Source organism: Panthera onca, chromosome D4 (genome assembly GCF_046562875.1).
Source record: "Panthera onca isolate mPanOnc1 chromosome D4, mPanOnc1 haplotype 2, whole genome shotgun sequence".
In the NCBI taxonomy this organism is placed as follows: Eukaryota; Metazoa; Chordata; class Mammalia; order Carnivora; family Felidae; genus Panthera; species Panthera onca.
Genome location: NC_138351.1, coordinates 3,918,434 through 3,935,728, shown reverse-complemented (window position 1 = coordinate 3,935,728; position 17,295 = coordinate 3,918,434). Strand labels below are relative to the sequence as shown.

The following is a 17,295-nucleotide window of genomic DNA, read 5'->3' as shown; positions in this document are numbered from 1 at the left end:
CGGTGCACAGGACAGTGGACGCTTGGCAAACGGGGCACGGGGCACAGAAGGGCTGTGGAAAAACCTAGACTGGAGAAGGTGACTGCCCACTTCACCCTGGGGAAATGCGGGGGGACCTGTTTGGAACCTTCTTGCCCGTAGATTTACTAAGAAGCAAAGGAACAACCACACCCGCCTGGGGGCCCACACGGCTTGTCCACACATCTGTGCACGTCAGGTTCCCAGCAGAGCCACAAGAGGGCCCCCGGGGGTGCAGGAAACCTCGGGGGTCTGGGGGGCCTGGAAAGGGTGGGGTCGGGCCAGGCTCCCAGAAGGGGCAAACTGGTCCATTAACAGGTGGGGAGGTGGAGGGTAACCGGGCACTGGGACAGAACCGGCGCTGCACCCCGCAGAGGCCCGGCCGGGGCCGGGGCCGGGCCTGCCTCCGGGGCCCCGCGGGCGGAGGAGGAGGGAGGGAAGAGGAGAGGTGGGAGGAGGGAGAGGAGAAGTGGAGGAAGGTGAAGAAAGGGGAGGGCAGAGGGGAGGGAACGAGACGTGGGGGAGGAGGAGTCGGACGGGAGTCGGGCGGGGAGGAGGCGGCGGCGGGAAGGGGGGGCGGGGAGCGGGGGAGGGGCCTGCGCGCGGCCCCGCGCCCTCCCTCCCGCGCCGGCCTCCGCGCCCTCGCGCGCCGCAGCATCCCGGAGTCGCCGGCCTCGCTGCCCCTCCGAGCCCGGCCCGAGCCGCCGGCAGCCCCCGCCCCGCCGCCGCCACCGCCGCCGCCGCCGCCGCCGCCGCCGCCGCCGCCATTCCTGCGTCCGCGCTCGCCGGGCCGTGCTCCGCCGGGACGCGCCACGCCAGGTAAGGGCCGGCGGGCGGCGGGAGCGCGCGGGCCCGGCAGGTGCGCGGGGGCGACGGGCCCTCCCGGGGACTGCGGGTCCCCGGTGGCCCCCACGGAGCCCCCCCCACCTCGCCAGACCCTCCCGGAGTCCCCGCTCCGGAGCCCCCTGACTCCTCCCCGGACGCCCGGACCCTCCCGGAGTCTCCCTCCTCGGACCTTCCCAGAGTCCCAGCCGGGGACCCCGGGACCCCCGGACCCCTCCCAGGACCTTCAGGGCCCCTCCCCTCCCCGGCACCCTCCGGGCCCGGCGCGCAGGTGGCCCCGGGGGGCGCAGGGCGCGCAGCCGACCCGGGCTGGCAGCGGGGGCGGCGCGCGGACCAGGCCCGCCGCGCCCCTGGCCGCCGGGCCCCCGCCGGCTCCGGCCACTTCGGCCTGGCCCGGCCTCCTCGGGCTTCTATTTCGGTCCGGGGGCCGCGTCCCCCCGGGGGCCGCGTCCCCCCGTGAGCCGACCGGAGGCGCGCACTCAGACAGGTGGGGCAGGTCAGGGCCCTGGCGGTGTGAGTACTGCAGGCCTCGCCTTCCTTCAGGGTTTTGGCAGTGTGATTCTAGAACAGCCAAGGAGACTCCCCAGCCTTAGCTGGGGCTGCACCTGTTGCAGCCGCCTGGTGAGCTGCAGGGAGCTGAATCCACTGGGGTTTTGCCAATGCACGCATGGACAGGAGACTTGGGTGGTGGTCCTTCTGTTCATCTGCTGGATTTAGTGTGTGTGTGTGTGTGTGTGTGTGTGTGTGTTGGGGGGGGGGGAGGTGCATGTGAGTCTGTAGGTGGGCAGTGCCCTGGAAACAAGGCCTGTTGTCAAGGGCCAGGCCCTGCTTTCCAGCCCTGTGCCATCCAGAGCTGCTCTGCTTTTGTTTTAAAAACCTCCCCTTACCTTGAGCATGTCCAGGCCAGTGGGTGGCCAGGCCCCTGCAGGCCAGGCCGGACCTGGGGCGTGTGGCCAAGCAGCTGGCCCTCCTGTTCTGAGTCTATTCAGATCCACCAGGCGTCACCGAGAGGAAGTTTCCTTTGCAGGGGGTGAAGTGACATCGTGGCCTGTCACCTCCTATCTGCCCCAGGCCTGGGGCCAGCCTGCTGGCTGCCTGGGCACCGTTATTTGGGAACGTTGACTGTGTCCCAGAAACAGGCTGCCTCAGCCAGCGCCGGGGCCAGGATTCTGGTGGAGATAATGCCCCGATTGTCACTTGAACGGTTGGTGTCTATGCACATCGTCTGCAAAAATAAAGAAGAATAAAGCCGGCCCGCTCCGAGTGTCTTCGGCACCATGTGTTCCCAGGGATAAAACCCCAGGAATGAGGGGACGGTGGGGGGACACACGGGGCTGTTTCTGTGGGCAGGGGCTGGCCGCCTGGGACCCTGACCTTCACTTCAGACTGAAGTTTGTCTGCACCTGCAGATGAACCGAATGAGGGGATGAAACTAATCAGCGACGCTGAAAGGTAGCTCTGCTGGGTCCCTCCCTTGCACGGTGTGGAAGGACCATGAGCTGGGCACCGGTGGGGGTGCCTAGCCCCCCTTATGGCCTTTGTCATCTATTCGTCTGCCTTTGAGACAGCACCATGGAGCCCAGTTCCCTGCTCAGGGCCCCGGCAGGCGGCGTGCTCGCTCGGGCTGGGGTGTGGGGTGCAGCACCACACCGCACAGCTGTCCAGTGGCTCCTGGGGGGCGGGGAGATGACCTTAATGACGTCGTTCTCTTGTGATCCCCACCGTGAGCGTTATCTGAGGCAGATTGCATCTTGACGGCCTTCCCCGCACCAGGCAGGGCTGTCTAGGCCCGTCTTGGGAGTGCACGCTAATGGCCGTCTCTGCTGCCGGAGCGCACAGCAAAATCAATAATGCATTGCAAAGATCGAGAGCCCTCTGTGCTTCTGGAGAGAGTCCACCTCTCCCACACCCAGTGTGGACGGGCCCAGGCCTCCGGCCCCTCCCGCTGGGCCCCGTTTCTGGTCATGGGGGAGGGACGGGCAGGGCTGCGGGGTGGCTGCAGGGCCTTCCCTAGACACCGCGTCCTGTGTGGTGAGTCTGGGGCAGAGCTCCCGGGTTGGCAGCTGGGACCCCGTCCCCGGGCATCCCCACTGCCAGCTGGGGTGGGCCCCTGCTGTCGTGGCAGTGAATTCACTTCCTGATGGTTCATAATTTACAGTGACTTTCCTCTTCATGCTAAGACTTTGCCTGGTTGAAAGAACTCCCGGAGGTCAGGTAGGAGGCGGCGGCTCCTAGCGCCCCTGCGCCCCCAGGCTCCTTGGGGAGCAGCCGAGGTGGGCCGTTCACTGGCCAGGCGTGCAGGGTGGCTGCGCGGGGAGGCTGGCCACGCAAAACGTGCAGGTTAATTTGCTGTCGGCTGATGGTCGAGGGCCGGCGCTGGGAGAAAGGCAGGCTTTGCAGTCCTGAGGGTGGGGGTGGGGGGGCAGTGATTTCTCTCTGGACCTGTCACTGTGGCGGAAGGGAGAATGGAAGGTAAGAAGGAAAATGACCGAGCAGAAATGATGACCTCCGGAGGGAGGTCCCGTCTTGGGTCTGCCCCGGGCTGGGCGGGTACAGCTGCCACAGTTCTCCGGCACCACCGGGCCGTGGCCGTCTGGGGACATCTCGGGGCGTCGCCCGAGAGCAGGGCCGGTCAGGCAGGCTCCTTGGCACCTGAGACTGGGCACAGCTCACGGCCATTTCCAGGCCGCTGGCTTTCAGGGGCTGACTCGGGGAAGCCAGGATTTACTAGGAGGAAATACCTGCTGATTCGAAAGGGCGCGTGAGCGGACCCTGCCTAGAGCTGGGGTGGTGTTTGTCGGCCCCACGATTAAGGTGATTTGGGGCTGAGCAAATTGGTCCATCCCAGGTCTTTGATGGCTCACTTTCCAGCTTGCCCAGCCCTCCCTGAGCGCACGGACGATTTTGCTGGCGGTGCTGTGACCGGGCCGGCTCCCCGCTGCCCTGTCACAGCCCCTGGGCATTGCAGCGGCCCGGGGCTGTCCTGGGTGCCTGGGTGCGCCTCCACCGGGCTGGGGTCCCGGATCTGGTGGAAAAGTCTCAGATGCTGCCCACGAAGGCACAGACTGCCTCTGCCCGGTTACTCCTAAGCAGCTCCCTGGGATTGCGGGCGGTCAGACCAGCATTTGACTCAAGAATCGCTCCTTTCAAGAGTTACGGTGTTTATGAGACAGTTGATGTTTTTTGAGTGAATGAGTTTTAAAGAATGATCGTGTTCCTTAATAACAGTGCTGTGGTTTTATGCTGAGATGACCTTCACCTGTTAGCACTGGGCTCAGGAGTGTTCGTGGGGCGGGGGGTGGGGGGGGGGAAGAGAGGGTGCTTGGGGTTGGCTTCCATTAGCATGGCGGGGGGAGTGAGTGGGCGTCGAGGGGCCCCCTTGTCTGTGGGTGGATGGTTGTTGGGTCTGGGGAGGGTGCCTTACGGTCTGCCGTTCTGTTGTGTCCACTTCCGTTCATTTTCAGAATTCTCAGTGATAAAAAGTTAATGGTAATCTAAGAACTACAAGTCCCCTCCCAGAGAGACGCCAAAGGGTCCTTCCCTTCGTGAAATAGCTCAGGGGTTTACTTCAAAAGAAGTGCCCACATGTGAAGTAAAAACACTGCTTCTTAGCATAGAACGCATAGAAGGAGCCGGGTTTCGAGTGCGTACCTGCCGAGAATTATCTGGAAGAGGACACAGCGTTTGTGGAACAGATAATTATGGAGTGAGTGCTACGGACAGCAGTGCTCCAGGCCCTGGGGCCAGGGGTGGGGGCAGGGTGTGTGCGTGTGTGTGGACTTGTGCGTGTCGTGTGCGCATGTGTGGGTGCATGAGTACATCGTGCATATGTGTGTGTGTGCGTGTGCACGTCTGTGTGTCGGAGGAGGAAGTGTGTGTGTGTTTTGGGGGAAGGACGAGGGAAGGGCCGGAGAAGGAAGGGGGGCCTGCACTCTTCCCTTCTATATGCTTCTGTGCGGTTCATTTCTCCTATAAAGGAATTATTTTTGCAGTTTAGGAGTTAATTTTTAAGAAGGGCGTCTCCATTAGGTAGTATAATATAGCCTCTTGTAAATGTTCTCAATTTCTAAATCTAAATTTTTTCAAAATGGGATGTGATTTGTTGCAATCCACGTTCCTACACAACGTAATAGGTGGTGTGGCTTACGTGAGACACTCCTGAGTCAGTGGTCAGCAGCCCCCGAATGTGTGCCGGGTGGGCCATGAAAAGACAGACATCAATGCCTTGCCCTCGGCAATAGGGGAGACAAGACCCAAACCCTGAATCTTAAACACCAGCAGACCGCCCGGCAATGCCAGAGCTCAGCAGAGGTTAGTCTGTGCGGTCCTGGGTGCTGAGTGCTGGCTGGGTCCTGAGTCGCGCATGCTGGGTACTGAGTGCTAGGGCCTGGGTCCTGGGTGCCGGGTGCCGGGCCCTGGGCCCGGGGGAAGGAGGACCTCGGCTCAGGCCATTCCCAGTCCTGGTTCAGGTGGAGAAGATTGTTCTCCTCCGTGGCCCAGAAACAAAATCAAAGAGGGTCAAGAGCCTTTACCAGCAGGTGTCCACGGCTGGTGGATGCCCGGCCACTGTGGACAGTTCCACTCGTTTTTGGTGGTGGCTTGTCTTTTTTCTTTTCATTTAGTAGAGGGCATGTTAAATAACTTCCGTCTATGCTAACAAAAAAGCATAAAGAATGGAAAGCCTGCAAAGTAAAACGTACAAATTGCCTGGCATTCTAAAGTTGTTTTCTTTTCCCTATTTTCCTAGTAGAGAAATTCCAGTGGCTTTAACAGCCAGAACAGAGTTTGCTTTGATCTGGCAATTGGGGCGGCGTTTGGCTCTGACGGGTGTGTGTTTTGATTGTGCACAGAAGGCCGCTGGTCCCGGGGCCTGCCATCTGTAAGGCCGGTGCTGCCCCCACCCACCCCCCCCGCCATGTTCCCACCGCATGTTCCAGAGTGCTGTTTATTTGCCAGTGTTCTCTGGGGCCGAGGGGGTGCACGGCAGCGGGGGTGGGGGTGCCGCTCTGCGCCCAAGGTGGTATCTGTGGGGCTGGGAGCTGCCCCTGTCGCTCTGGACGAGGCCTGACCCCTTCTGTCCTTTGGATCGGACCGTCCGCTCGCACATCCGTCCGCTTACGGAGCGCGTCCCCGGCAGGTGTTTATTGGGCACCAATTAATTGCAGGGAGAGAGCGAGACACAGGTCTCCTGCCACTTGGAGCTTGTGGTCAGGTGGGGGGGGGGGGGAAGCCAACAAGGGAAGGAAGGGATCGGTGCTGAAGGGCGCTTGAACAATGGAGGGGTCGGGGTCCGGGTTCCGGGTGACCCCGAGATTCTAGGTTCAGGCGACCGGAGGGGAGCAGTTGTGGGGCTCGGGGGGGGGCCCCACGGGTGGCGCTGTGAGTGCGTGCCCTGCAGGTGGAGGTGATGAGCCTGCTGGGCGGGCGGCCAGGGCACAGGCATGGACCGTGAGTGAGCGCGGGGGCAGAGATACGTGGGCAGGAGACTCATGGACCTCATGGGGTGGAGGGCGAGGCGGGAGGGAGGCTGTCTAGCTCGAGGGGCCCGGGGCGCGGGGACTCAGGACTGACGGTAGCAACCTGGAGGTCACGGGTGACCTGACGGATGGCTGTCTGGGGGTGGGGAGTTCACGAGGCAGGAGGGGACCTGGCCCCTGTCTGCCAGCTGGTCTTGCGGGGCCTGATAATGGGGGGCGAGAGGGGGGTGGCCAGGGTGACATTCAGGCCTCTGTCCTGGAGGGAGGGATGGCCATGAAGGCAGTGTGGATGGGGCCCTCCAGGGGGGCCAAGGAGGTGGCCGGGGCCCCGGGAGTCTCCCTGGCAGGGCAGCTGGGCCCCTGCAAGTCCGTGGTGTGGCCCGAGGTGCGCAGCGTGCCTCTGTTTGGTCCCGGGGTGCCAGAGGCTGCCGTGGGGGCTGGTGACGCCTCATCTGTGAGCAGGGCAGGTGCGCACGGGTTCCCTGGAAGGCCGCCTCCCAGGCTCTCGGGCAGCGTGGGCTGCCCTCCAACTGTGCGGGGCAGGACAAGGGAGAGGGGTCAGGTCTCAGGGTGGCTGTGTGGCCGCAGGCAGACTGTGAACATCCTTCCGGGCGTAACCTGGCATTCGTACGGGTGGGCCCAGCCGCCGGCGACTTAATCCCAGGTCACCTGAGCTGGGTGAGAACAGGTGTCTGAGGGCGTGTCCCTGGAGCACATCAGGTGCACCCCGGACCGCCAGTCCGCAACTCTGTGCTTCCCAGGCGGCCCAGGGGCTCGGACTGGTCTCGTGGTGGAAAAGCCGCCGCGCTGAGGCAGGGCCTGTCCCCGGGCGAGCGCTGGGGCGGACGGGACGGCCGAGACAGGTGCACGCCCCCCCGGGCCAGCATCTCCTTCCCAGCTTTAGTGAGGCGTGGTTTCCATATGGGAACCGGTGCTCGTTTTCAGTGCGCGGGTGAGAGAGTGAGAGCAGGGCACAGCTAAGCACCTGTGCCGCAATGGTGACACAGGCCCTGGGTCGCTGTCCTCGCTTCCCCCCCCCCCCCCCCCGCCATCAGACCTGCCACGCCCACGCAGCCACTCACATGAGTGCCCAGCCACAGGGTCGCGTGGGGGCGACCGAGACCGTTCGGCCCGTGAGCGCTCCCCACGTTCCCTCTTTCCCTTTGCACTCAACCCGGCAGTCACTCGTCCGCGGAGGTTAGATGGTGGCCCATGAGAGTTGTTTCTTTAAGAGTCTCAAGACGGGGGCACGTGTTACACGTTCTGTGTGTAGCTGCCTTCGCTCAGCGCGGTGTCTGGGAGGTTCGTACGTGTTGTACACGGGAGACCTTCACGTCAGTTTGTTGCCGGGTTCTGTGGGATTGTAGGGTGTCCCGGGGTTTGTTGATTTGTCCAACTGTTGCTGGATGTTTGGATGGCTTCCTGTCTGGGGTTATGGTGAGTAAAAGTGCCCTGGGCTGCAGCCGACGCACAAGGAGAAGCAGCCCGTGAAACGGGAGCACACGTGTCTCCAGAGAAGATCCAGAAATGACGGGAAGCACGTGGAAGGGTGTTCACCGTCATCCGCCACTAGGGAAGTGCAAAGCAAAACCGCGATGAGATCCCACCCCCCACCCACCAGAAGGGCTTTTATCCAGAGAGGAAAATCACGAGGGTTGGGGAGCGTGCGGAGACCTTACAACCCCCGGGGCTTGCTGGTGGGAACGGGAAATGGCGCAGCTACTTTGGAAAGCAGCGTGGCGATTCCTCGAGGAGTGAAATGTAGGATGACCCTGGGATGTCTGGAGCGGGCAGGTCCCCGGAGACAGAACAGCAGCAGTTGCCTGTGGCTCGGGGGGGCGGGACGGGGAAACTGTATAAGGCGTGTGCGGTTCCTTCTGGGGTGAAGACAGTGGTGATGCTTGCAGGGCGCTGTGAAGGTACTCAGTGTCACTGAATTGTACGCTTTGAAATGGTGACGGTCGGGGCGCCTGGGGGGCTCAGTCGGTTGAGCGTCTGACTTCGGCTCAGGTCGTGATCTCACCGTTCGTGAGTTCGAGCCTCGCATCGGGCTCTGTGCTGATGGCTCGGAGCCTGGAGCCCGCTTCGGATTCCGTGTCTCCCTCTCTCTCTGCGCCTCCCCCGCTCACGCTCCGTCTCTCTTTCTCTCAAAAATAAATATACATTAAAACAAATAATTAAAAACATAAAGTGGTAAATGTTAACACCGTGTGTAGTCTGCAGCAAAAAACGACACGCAATGCGTGTGTGCGTGTGCACGTCTTGGTGCTGACGTGTGCTTTCTTCCTCCTGGGCAGCTCCGCACGGGTGCAGCGTCTGTTTAACCGTCCGAGGGACAGGCAGACGTGTCATTTCACATCCCCGTGCTGACGTGCCAAGGGACGGTTTCCCAGCCCTGCCGACGCTGGCTGTCACCATCTTATTCTTCGCTCTTCCGGTGTGTTGTGTGCTGTATGCTTAAGATTTTGGTGGAACAGCTTTTCCTCGTTTACTAGCTAGCCGTGAATATTCTTTTAAGTACCTGCGCAAAACTCCTGCCCACTTTTGAGGGGGGTTGTGTTCTTATATTCTGAGAGTTGTTTACATACTCTGGATTTCGGTCCTTTATTTGTATTGCAGATATTTTCCCTGTCTTTAGCTTGCCTTTTTTTTTTAAGTTTTTTAAAATGTTTATTTATTTTTGAGAGAGACAGAGCATGAGCAGGAGAGGGGCAATGAGAGAGGGACACACAGAATCCGAAGCAAAGCTCCAGGCTCTGAGCTGTCAGCACAGAGCCCGACGTGTGGCTTGAACCCACGGACCGTGAGATCGTGACCTGAGCCGAAGTCGGATGCTTAACCGACTGAGCCCCCCAGGCACCTCACTTTTTTTTTTATTCATGAACTCTTTCGAAGGGCAGATGTTTTCAGTTCTGATTAAATCCAATTTTATCTATTGTTTGTAGTGATTTGTGTCCTGTTTACGAAATCTTTGCCAAAGGCGTGGTCAGGAAGATTTTCTCCTGGGTTTTCTTCTGAAAACATTATGGTTTTATCTCCGGCGTTTGGGTCTCATCCATTGTGAGTTAGTGTTTAATTGGAAAGTGCTGAGGATTGGGGTTCGCTGCTTTCCACGTTGGATAACCAGCTGCTCCAGCTTTTTGGAAGAAATGGCCCTTCTCGTGGTGCTCTCTTGGCATGTTGGGAGGTGACTGAGTTTATCCGAGTCGTTTTGTTTCTGGCCTCGATTCTGGCCCATTATGGGTTATTCCTCATCAGCCCCCAGCCGCTGTGTCTTTATGATTGCCGCCTTATAAAAAGTCCTGAAGTTGGGTAGTCTCCCAACTGGGCTTTGTTTCCAGGATGGTTTTGTCTTGTTCTAGACCCTTTGCATTTCCATGTGAATTTAAAATCAGCTTGTCAACTTCTGTAAAAACGCGTGCTTGGATTTTTAGGTGATTGCCTGAACTCCTTAGAGCGAGTTGGAGGAGATTGACATCTTAACAGGACCGAGTCTCCCAGCCGGCAGGCGTGGCCGCCCTTCTGTCTGAGCGCACCTCCCCTCGTGTCTCTAGTGACCTGCCGTGGCCCGGGTGCGGGTTTTATACGTGTTTTATCAGATTTGTTCGTAAGTAGTCCATGTTCAATGCTATTACGAATGGATTTCTTAAGGTTTTATTTTCCAGTTTCTTGCGAGTGTATGGAAATATAGTTGATATTTTTATATTGTTTGTCCTGTGACCTTTCTAAGTTTACTTGAGTAGCTTTTCACGGAGCCCCTTAAGATTATGCACGTAGATAATCCTGACGGTTACGAAGAGGCACCGTTTTGCCTCTTTCTTTCCAGTTGGAATGCTTTTTGTTTTTCTCTTTTTATTCTGTTGTCTGGGGTTTTCAGTACAATGTTTCGCAGCAGTGACGGAGTTCCCAATCATGGGAAGAAAGAACTTAACGCCTTTCTCGTGAAATATGATGTTAGGTGAAGATTTTATGTAGACGCCTTTTATGAGGGTGAAGAAGGTTTCTCATTTGGTGAGTTTCTATCGTAAATGGATGTTGAATTTTGTCATATGCTTTTTCTGTATCTTGGAGATGACTGTGTGGGTTTTCTTTTTTTTTTCCATAATTATGGTGAATTATGTTGATTAATTTTTGCATGTTAAACAACCATGCCTTCCTGTTACAAACTCCAGATGGTCATGATGTATTATCTTTTTTATATATTACTGGATTCAGTTTGCTACAATTTTATTAAGGACGTTTTTAACTATACTCATGAGGTATCAGTATCGTGTTCTTTTTTTGTAATACCTGTCTGGTTTCAGTATTAGGGTAATGTTGAACCTACACAATGATTTAGGAAGAATTCCTTCTTCATTTATTTATTTATTTAAGTTTATTTATTTATTCTGAGAGAGAGGGAGAGAGAGCGGGGGAGGGACAGAGAGGAAGACAGAATCCGAAGCAGGTTCCAGGCTCCAAGCTGTCAGCACAGAGCCCGACGCGGCACTCGAACTCACGAACCGCGAGATCGCGACCTGAGCCGAAATCGGACGCTTAACTGACTGAGCCACCCAGATGCCCCTGTTTATTTTTTTAACAAAGAGCTTGCATGGGGCAGAGTTGTGTCTTCCTTCAATGTTTGATAGAATTTACCAGCGAAGCCACCTGGGGTTCTCTTTTCAGGTATGAATTTGGTTTCCTGACCTAGGGCTGATGACATTTTCTGTAGGTGAGTCCTGGTGATTCGTGTGTTTCAAGGAGTCTGTCCATTTCCTGCAAGCTGTCAAACTTGTTGGAGTCGAGTTGCCCACAATATTCCTTTATTATACTTCGAATGTCTGTAGAATCTGCGTGAGGCTCCCTGTCCGGTTTGAGCCTGGAGACTTCCGGTGCCGGGCCCCGCACCCACCCGGTCACATCCGCGTCCCGATGGGAGGGAGGGCACGGGCCAGTGGTTTTGCCCAGCTGCTCGGGTCATTCTGACACGCGGCCGGAGTTGAGGACCTTCGAGGTGCAAGGAGGAGGGATTCGTCTATAGTTCCCGGTGGTCCAGCAGGTGTCCCAGAGCGGGAGAAGGCAGAGCTGAGAGAGCCGAGCAGGACACGGGGCCCTCTCTCTGCACACGGGTTCTGTCTGGAGAGCGCCAGCAGAAGTGGCCTTGGGGGGCGGGGGAGGGGGGTGTTGGGCTGGGGCCTCGGGTGAGGAGTGTGTTCAGGACGTGCCAGACCCTGGAGGGCACAGGAGTGGGTGCTGAGGCCTGTGCTGCTGGGTGCTGGTTTGTGTTTTTAAGTCAGAGTTCCTGACGTGTAATCTGTCTGGAGCAGAACTCACCCCTCGCCGCGTCCTGTCGTGTGAGTTCTGATGCACGGTCATGTAACCACCACCGAATCAGGATGTGGAAAATCTCCTTCCGCAGACTTCCTCGTGCCCTCTGGAGTCAGATCTTTCTCCCCCCGCCCCTGACCCCCTGCAGATCCATTTCCTGTCCCCGTAGACTTTTCCGGAACATCACGTAGGTGGACTCATACGGTTAGGTTGCAGGCGTCAGAGCAGGGATTGGTGCCATCAGACCCAGGCGGAGGGGTGCATCTGGCGCCCCTGACTGATGCACTGGAAAGGCGGGGATGGGCACGGGAGGCCCTTACGGGAGCCGTTATGGCTGTTTCCGTGAGAACCACATCGTGAGTGATGTGCCGGATGCATTCTGTCCCCATCTCGTGGAATCCTGGCCACAGGACTCCCGTTTTTTATAGGTGAGGCCCTGGAGAACAGAGAGAAGGAGAAAGTTTTCACGGGGTCACTCAGCCAGGAGGTGGCGAACCCCCGATGCGGGCCCAGGGACTGGGACTTGAAGCCTGCAGGGACGTGTGCTTTCTGGACACAGCGTCTGAGGCATTTATTGGAGAGGGTATAGACAGGCATTTATTGGAGAGGGTATAGACAGGCATTTATTGGACAGGGCATTTGCCAGTGTTTGTAAAAGCAGAAGCCACCGAGGGAGGGTCAGAGATGAGCAGTTACAACAAAACCAGCGAGTCTCCAGAAATCACAGTGTAGAACGTGGCCACGGGATGGGAGATCAGCAAACACGTCACACGGTACGACCCGCCCGTTCCCAGGGCCGTAGATGCATGAGGGTCTGTGGTTCACCCTGGAAGTAATGGCCTGTGCTTTTGAAAATATCATAAATGCGCCTCAACCTCTCTAAAGCCTGGTTTTCAACATGACACTGTGTTCCACACGCCTCCCGTTTCCAAGTTTGCAAGAAGGGGCCTTGCACCGTTGTCATTCCGTGGAGCCGTGGCCGCAAGGTGGGTCTCGACGTCCTCCTGTGTTGCCCTTGGTGTGTGTCACCTGTCTCCCATTTCTCCTGAGCGTGTTACACACACACACACACACACACACACACGTCAGTCCCGAGAGCCCAGCACGATTCTCATAGGCTCGTCATACCTGCCTCGCTGAAAGAGCAGGTGGGTGTTTTACTGTTTGTCAAACTCTTAAGTGGCGAACATACTGTGGGAAGCCGAGCGGCCACATCGGCCTGTGGGTGGGGGCCGGCTCCCGAGCGGGAGCGTGCGGTGACCGTGAAAGATCTCTTCTTGGCAAACTTCGACGTGGGAGGCATGTGGCACTCGGTGTCATGTTTGAAAACGAGCTTTGGAGACGTTGCAGTATCTGTAGTATTTTCAAAAACATTTTCTGTTAGAACATTAAGGGGCACCCGGGTGGCTCAGTCGGTTGAGCGTCCAGCTTCGGCTCAGGTCACGATCTCGCGGTCCGTGAGTTCGAGCCCCGCGTCGGGCTCTGTGCTGACGGCTCGGAGCCTGGAGCCTGCTTCGGAGTCTGTGTCTCCCTCTCTGTCTGCCCCTCCCCCACTCACACTCTGTCTCTCTCTCTCTCTCAAAACTAAACATGCAAAAAAAAGTTAAAAAAAAAAAAAGAGCATTAAAACTTCACGGCAGTCAGGAAGCCTGGCTGCATTCAGACCCTGACGGTGACTCACGGGTAAGACGTGCATTTTATACTGTGACCAGTGCACAGGTGTGCACGCACAACACACCCATGCACACAGTACATGTGCACATGTGCATACCTGACACGCACACACGTGCACACACAACACGGATGCACACAACACACACGTGTGTACATCCACCACCAGAACCAAAGTTTTCCTCGACAGAGCACTCACCCTTCACTGCAGACAATACCTCTGATGTTTGCTCGGTCGCGTCTTCTTTAGAAGCTGCTTCTGCCCACCCCCCGGACTGAAGACGCCCCCCTGGTGTCCGACTCGGGGTACGACCGCGTGGACGGTTAACACGCTGGCATGACATAATCTACGTATTTCTCATTATCGTTGGTCTGTCTGTGTCTGTGGCCAGGCGTGGGTTGGGACCACCGGCCACCGTGGAGCTGCACGCTCGGGAGCCACAGGGCTGGGAAACCGGGTCACGGCTGGGTCCCGGAGCTGAGCAGGCAGAACTGGACTCCCGGCAGGCCTCTGAAACCCAAGGGAGAGGCTTGGGTTTCAAATGTGGGATCCCGCGACTGCTTCCGGTTCCCTCGGGCCTCCTGTGTGGGGCCCACGGTCCCCTGGCTCTGTGGACAAGACCACACGGGGACGGGCTTGGTTTCCACAGCAACCCCAGGAGGTGGTGGGAATGTGATTTTTAAAATAGATTCTGAGTGCTGAGGTCCTGGAGAGTGGCCTCTGGGGAGAGGCAGGTCCCCGTCACCTGCACGGGCCCCGTGACAAGCCCCGAGCCAGGCGCAGGCCTGCCGGGAGCAGAAAAGAGCTCCGTGTCCGATGAGCACACCTCTTTGTGCGGAAGGAGTAGCCAGCTCCGCCCTCGTCCCCTTGCCCCCAGAGCTAATGCTGTCCCTCCTCTCGGCCAGAGAGGAAGCCGCCGGCACCCCATGCGCCTTGTCCCGGGTGAGCGGGAGGCTCCTGCAGAGATGTTCGGGCCACGGCTGTTTGCAGGCCTTTGCTAGCACTTACTAGGTTGCAGATGCTAAACCAGACAGGAAGCTGTTTTCCAAACACAGCAGCTGTCGGGCTCCCCGGACCCCGGGCCAGCACGAGGGGCAGCGGCCTGGCTCGTTCGTCCAGAGCTGCCTCTGGAAGGGGCTTTGCCGGAAGCTGACGGACTTTGCGTGGCGGGGGCTCCCCGGAGACAGGAGCTGGGGCGACGCTGGTAAATGGTCTTTGCCCCTGGAAGGTGCAGACGCCTGTGTGCTCGGAGACGAAGGGGGATCGGTCTTGGGAGGGAAACGTGGCCGCGGCCTGGGTCGTCATCTTCGCCCTCAGAGTGACCTCCTCCTGGCCATCCTGCCCTGGGGCAGCAAGAAGCAGCAGCAGCCCACGGACAGCAGGAGAGCTCGTTCCCCCAGCAGGGGCCCCCGCCCTCCAGCCACCCCTGCCCGCGGCCACCCTCGCCGCCTTGTGGTGCATCCCCTGCCCAGCTTGGTGGCGGCCTGTCCCCGCTTCCTGGCTTGACTTGAAATGCAAGGGAAGGTCACACCAACAGAGAGGGGCAGCCGCAGAACCATCCGACTGCCCTGCTTCCCTCTCTCTCCACCTCCCTCCGCGGGGAGAGGTTTGCACGCTTTACGGTAACACGTACACAGCCTGGCTTTGCTCCAAACGGGGAGCCCTGCCGTGCGGTGCCCAGAACGCCCCTGGGCTTTGCTCCGTGTGGCCTCTGCAACGCACACCCCCGCGTGTCGCCCTGCCCCCTGGCTCTGTCCCGTTGCTTGTGTGCGTCCCCGTTTCCGCGCCCGCAGGGTGGCCGTTACAGTGTGGCCGGCGGGTGTGAGTGGGGACTCGCGCAGAAGCCGCAGGGCGCTGCGTGGGGACGAGAGCCGCGGTTGTACCTCCGCCGTCGCTGCCGGTGCGGGCCCGCGGTCTCTGTCCTCCCTGCGGGTCTGTGGCCTCGTGCGCGCTCAGAGCCTGGAGCACTGAGATGCCACACGAGGGGCCCGCGGCCCTGTGGCTGCCGTGCCGTGAAGGCCACGCCGTGGGGGACAGCATGGCGGGCGGTCCTGGCCTCCGCGCCCTCCCTGCCGGGGCCTGCCTGACGCACGAGGGGGACCAGCCGTCACGGACCGCAGCCCTCGGCGGGCGGATCTCCCAGCCAGGGCCTCAGACGTGGGAGCCCGGACGGATGTCCCTGCTGTGGCCCACGGAGCCGCGAGCCCACGCGGGTTTCAGGGTCGGGGGTCCTCGGTCGTGCCGCGGAGTGGTGGAGGCACAGGCTCCTGGGAGAGGGCGACGGCCGGGTGGTGCGGGTGCCCCGGGAGGAGTGGGGCGTGGCCCTGACAGGTGCCGGGGATGCGATGCTGTGAGTTCATCCCGCACGCTCCCCGCCTCTGGTGAACCGGCAGAGAGGGAACTGTGCCCACGCCTCCCGGAATCACGTGCGCACACGCATGGTCCCTGGGCTGCCGTAGCAAGGCGTGACCAATGTGGCCGCTTAGAGGACAGAAATGGATGCCCCCCCCCCCCCCCCCCCCCAGTTCTGAGGCCAGAAATCCAGATCAAGGTGGGGGCAGGGCCACGCTGCCTCTGGGGACCTAGGGGAGGGTCCTCCCTGCCTCTTCCAGCTTCCGGAGGCTCCAGACGTCCCTTCGCGTGGCCCACAGCCTGTGTCTCCGTCCTCAGCCGGACACCTCCCCTGTGTCTGTCCCCTGTGTGTCTCCCGTCAGGACACTTGTCAGTAGATTCGATGACCACCCTGATGACCCAGGATGCTCTCATCGTAACTCCCTGATCTTGACCTAATTTCCCGTGCAAAGACCCGCGTCCACGGGCTCTGGGTGGGTGCTCTTGGCGACCTTCCGTCGCCCACCAGAAGGCCAGGGAGACGGTCGTGGGGCTGGTGGCCCCGGGCTGGCCGCCCTTCACTTTCTCCAGGATGTATTTCTGCGGGGCTTTATCAGCAGGAAAATGGAAACCGCGGCTGCCTTCTGCACCCGGCGGGGGGCGGGGGGGGTTCTATGAGCGAGAGCGCCGTCGAAAGTCGCTGCCGTGTCAGTTGTTTTTTCATTGACTCAGAGGGGAAACAGGAAAGGGCCTCTTGTCTTCTGATGCGAGTTTTTATCTCTGCCGGTGGGGCCTTTTCTGTTAAGTGGCGTTTCTGCAGAAACACTTGTTGAATTTTTGGTGTGAACAGGAAGTCAGATATGCTGACTAACTTTTCCTTTATTTTAATGACATTTTTCTTATCTGGAAAACGAAGCAAGAACACGCCTCCTCGGGCCCAGGGTGTGTGCCGTTGACAGCTGCGTTTCAGAGTTCTGGCCTGTCACACACGTGTGTCTTCCCTGTCACACACGTGTGTGTGTGTACACGTGCGTTCATACAACATGGCGGTTTCCTAAAGGTGTGGTCACACCCTGGAGGGCGCGGCGCTGTGGTGTAGACAAGCGTGCTCGGAGACCTGCCGGGAAGCCGTGAGGGCCCTGCGCTTGGCGTCCCTCCCCCGTGGTGGAGATTTGGGAGTTTCCCAGTCTGCCACATCCTTGACCACTTTTCTTCGTGTACCTCGGTGAGTGTTCTTATAGGAAAGAGTCTTCTGGGAAAGCAAGCAAAGCCTGTTTTTTTTTTTTTAATGTTTATTTATTTTTGAGAGAGGGAGAGAGGGGAAAAACTCAAGTGGGGGGGGGAGGGGCAGAGAGAGAGGGAGACACAGAATCTGAAGGAGGGTCCAGGCCCTGAGCTGTCAGCACAGAGCCTGATATGGGGTTCGAACCCACAGACTGGGAGATCATGACCTGAGCGGAAGTCAGACGCTTGACCGACTGAACCACCCAGGCGCCCCAGAAGCAAAGCCTGTTTGAAGGCAGTTCACCTGGAAGTTAACAGACGCAGACGAGTCCAGATTGGAGACCAGCAGGGCCATTGCCTGCTCCCTGTGGCCCATCGGGGTGGGGTGTCCCGAGGGTACAGAGCCTCTCATGTCCAGTGCTC

The 17,295-nt window shown here is 59.1% G+C and overlaps 1 protein-coding gene across 2 annotated transcripts in view; it reads left to right on the top strand.

The window, feature by feature from the left end:
- The first annotated feature begins 548 nt into the window (after positions 1-548).
- Positions 549-17,295, top strand: part of SEMA4D (semaphorin 4D) — a 95,649-nt gene continuing 78,902 nt past the window's right edge. The window contains exon 1 of one of the 2 annotated variants that reach the window (XM_060610240.3): positions 549-837. The gene's annotated coding sequence lies outside the window, so the exon portion shown is untranslated. Of the gene's footprint in view, positions 838-16,642; positions 16,874-17,295 lie in introns of those variants that run through there. The other variant, XM_060610241.3, reaches the window with a different exon arrangement.